This window comes from Capricornis sumatraensis, chromosome X, assembly GCF_032405125.1.
Source record: "Capricornis sumatraensis isolate serow.1 chromosome X, serow.2, whole genome shotgun sequence".
NCBI lineage: Eukaryota > Metazoa > Chordata > Mammalia > Artiodactyla > Bovidae > Capricornis > Capricornis sumatraensis.
Window position 1 is genome coordinate 134,227,419 of NC_091092.1, and position 3,946 is coordinate 134,231,364.

The following is a 3,946-nucleotide window of genomic DNA, read 5'->3' on the forward strand; positions in this document are numbered from 1 at the left end:
TAAAATATTGTAGTTTAACAACTGAAATCATAAATGGCTTTATCTAAACAAATCCCTCAGTGTGAAGATCACACAACCAAAGTGATTTGTGAGAAATGCATAACTGCATGAAATTAAAGCTTCATGAATGTATGTCATCTGCCATGACTTACTAGTTTTCCAAGCATCTTTGGGGGCACTGTAACATGCATTTTGTCATTTTATTTTCTTCTTATCAACATAGTTAGATACTTTCATGAACTAATCATTCATGAAAATAGTCTGTCTTCTCCTAATGAAACTAATTGAGTGTATTAACTATATCAAAATTTCTACCACATATTTTTTAAAACTCAAAAATAATTTCTTAAAATTGAATGCACCTAATTTCAGGGTTGAAAGATGTGTATCTTTACTTTAAAATGGTGGGAAAATTTACCAGAAAGAGCAACCTACCAAATAATTCACACTATAGAAGCACACACAGAGTCCTATTTTTTAATACCTAAAGCAGTCAAGAAGGCAAATAAAAAATGGCAAGTTGTATGTAATCTTAAGTTTTCTTTTGGTAAACTTTAAAAATATTCTGTGAATCCTATTCATGATATTATTTTTTTTAATGTTCAAAACTATAAGAAATATGGAACACTTCTCTGAATTTGTGTGTCATCCTTGCACAGAGGCCATACTAATCTCTGTATCACTCGAGTTTTAGTATATGTGCTATTGAAGCTTCTAGCACTGTAACATTACTTTGATTGTGCACAACCATCTTGGTTATAACAGAGCATCTGAAGGCACAATGAGTACAAATAGCTGCTTTATCTCCTAAAAGATAAGCTTTTTTAATTTTCAGATATGACACATTGAGCCTTGTCACTTGGTGTAAGTTGGCACTTCTGCGTATAGGAGATTCTGCCACTGTGACAAGTGCATGGTAGCAGCACACAACCTCCTGAGATTGGCAAGGTCAGCTGAGGATTGGACTTACTTGCCATCAACTGCTGTAATCGCAAAATAGATGGATATTGTTAATTCTTGTGTGATATTGACTCCATGCACCTAAAATAGGCTTTAAAGACTTAGTATGGTTTGATGCTCTATTTACCTTTTAAATGATTTTTGTTATTTAGGTTTATGTGCATAAACACATCATCATCCATCCAGCCTTCACAGCCTTAAGGGTGGGCACACCAGCCCTTAGATGCTGCCTGAGAACCTCAGAAAAAGCTCGTGAACATGTAACATGGTTCTCAGAAAGCCTTGCCTCTGTGCTTGCTAGAGTGCACACTCTGAAATGGACTGTGAGAAATATCTGATTCAGCAGGATTATTCATTGTCCCCCTGGGAACTTGGATCCTCTTAATTTGGGCCTGTGGAAAGGGGAATGGGCAATGGGTGACAACTGGAGGCACTTGCAACTAGAAAGTCAGTGTCAGCTGAGGATGCTACAGGAAGAGTAAAAAGCACCAGAAAGTTCTGTTGCCCTGAGCACATCAGTGCATTTGTGGAGTGCTGTCAACTCCTGCATGCTGTCTCACTTGTGTCTGACTCTGCGACCCCATGGACTGTAGCCCACCAGGCTCCTCTGCCCATGGGATTCTCTAGGCAAGAATACTGGAGTGGGTTTCCATATCCTCCTCCAGGGGATCTTCCCGACCCAGGGATCAAATCCGGGTATCCTGCCTCTCCTGTGTGACAAGCAAATTCTTTACCACTAAGCCACTGGAGAAGTCCATGTATATACTTATTAACTTTTCTCCAAAGAATTACCCCACACACTCTGGTTAATAATGGGGAGCACCCCAAGTGCTCAGATCAGTGGAGAAATAACTCCAGAAAGAATGAAGGGATGGAGCCAAAGCAAAAACAATAGCCAGCTGTGGATGTGACTGGTGATAGAAGCAAGGTCCGATGCTGTAAAGACCAATATTGCATAGAAACCTGGAATGTCAGGTCCATGAATCAAGGCAAATTGGAAGTGGTCAAACAGGAGATGGCAAGAGTGAATGTCAACATTCTAGGAATCAGCGAACTAAAATGGACTGGAATGGGGGAATTTAACTCAGATGATCATTATATCTACTACTGCGGGCAGGAATCCCACAGAAGAAATGGAGTAGCCATCATGGTCAACAGAAGAGTCCAAAATGCAGTACTTGGATGCGATCTCAAAAACGACAGAATGATCTCTGTTCGTCTCCAAGGCAAACCATTCAATATCACAGTAATCCAAGTCTATGCCCCAACCAGTAATGCTGAAGAAGCTGAAGTTGAACGGTTCTATGAAGACCTACAAGGCCTTTTAGAACTAACACCCAAAAAAGATGTCTTTTTCATTCTAGGGGACCGGAATGCAAAAGTAGGAAGTCAGGAAACACCTGCAGTAACAGGTAAATTTGGCCTTGGAATGCGGAATGAAGCAGGGCAAAGACTAATAGAGTTTTGCCAAGAAAATGCACTGGTCATAGCAAACACCCTCTTCCAACAACAGAAGAGAAGACTCTACACATGGACATCACCACATGGTTGACACCGAAATCAGATTGATTATATTCTTTGCAGCCAAAGATGGAGAAGCTCTATACAGTCAACAAAAACAAGACCAGGAGCTGACTGTGGCTCAGATCATGAACTCCTTATTGCCAAATTCAGACTTAAATTGAAGAAAGTAGGGAAAACTGCTAGACCATTCAGGTATGACCTAAATCAAATCCCTTATGATTATACAGTGGAAGTGAGAAATAGATTTAAGGGCCTAGATCTGATAGATAGAGTGCCTGATGAACTATGGAATGAGGTTCGTGACATTGTACAGGAGACAGGGATCAAGACCATCCCCATGGAAAAGAAATGCAAAAAAGCAAAATGGCTGTCTGGGGAGGCCTTACAAATAGCTGTGAAAAGAAGAGAGGCGAAAAGCAAAGGAGAAAAGGAAAGATATAAGCATCTGAATGTAGAGTTCCAAAGAATAGCAAGAAGAGATAAGAAAGCCTTCTTCAGCGATCAATGCAAAGAAATAGAGGAAAACAACAGAATGGGAAAGACTAGAGATCTCTTCAAGAAAATTAGAGATATCAACGGAACATTTCATGCAAAGATGGGCTCGATAAAGGACAGAAATGGTATGGACCTAACAGAAGCAGAAGATATTAAGAAGAGGTGGCAAGAATACACAGAAGAACTGTACAAAAAAGATCTTCATGACCCAGATAATCACGATGGTGTGATCACTCATCTAGAGCCAGACATCCTGGAATGTGAAGTCAAGTGGGCCTTAGAAAGCATCACTACAAACAAAGATAGTGGAGGTGATGGCATTCCAGTTGAGCTATTTCAAATCCTGAAAGATGATGCTGTGAAAGTGCTGCCCTCAATATGCCAGCAAATTGGGAAAACTCAGCAGTGGCCACAGGACTGGAAAAGGTCAGTTTTCATTCCAATCCCAAGGAAAGGCAATGCCAAAGAATGCTCAAACTTCCGCACAATTGCATTCATCTCACATGCAAGTAAAGTAATGCTCAAAATTCTCCAAGCCAGGCTTCAGCAATACGTGAACTGTGAACTTCCAGATGTTCAAGCTGGTTTTAGAAAAGGCAGAGGAAGCAGAGATGAAATTGCCAACATCCGCTGGATCATGGAAAAAGCAAGAGAGTTCCAGAAAAACATCTATGTCTGCTTTATTGACTATGCCAAAGCCTTTGACTGTGTGGATCACAAGAAACTGTGGAAAATTCTGAAAGAGATGGGAATACCAGACCACCTGACCTGCCTCTTGAGAAATCTTTATGCAGGTCAGGAAGCAACAGTTAGAACTGGACATGGAACAACAGACTGGTTCCAAATAGGAAAAGGAGTACGTCAAGGCTGTATATTGTCACCCTGCTTATTTCACTTATATGCAGAGAACATCATGCGAAATGCTGGGCTGGAAGAAACACAAGCTGGAATCAAGATTGCCGGGAGA

At 40.6% G+C, this 3,946-nt stretch overlaps 1 non-coding gene across 1 annotated transcript; it reads right to left on the reverse strand.

Moving 5' to 3' along the window:
- Nucleotides 1–613: 613 nt before the first annotated feature.
- Nucleotides 614–721, reverse strand: LOC138072052 (U6 spliceosomal RNA). The gene has a single exon (XR_011144208.1). It is a non-coding gene; the product is annotated as a U6 spliceosomal RNA (small nuclear RNA).
- Between the last annotated feature and the right edge of the window lie 3,225 nt (nt 722–3,946).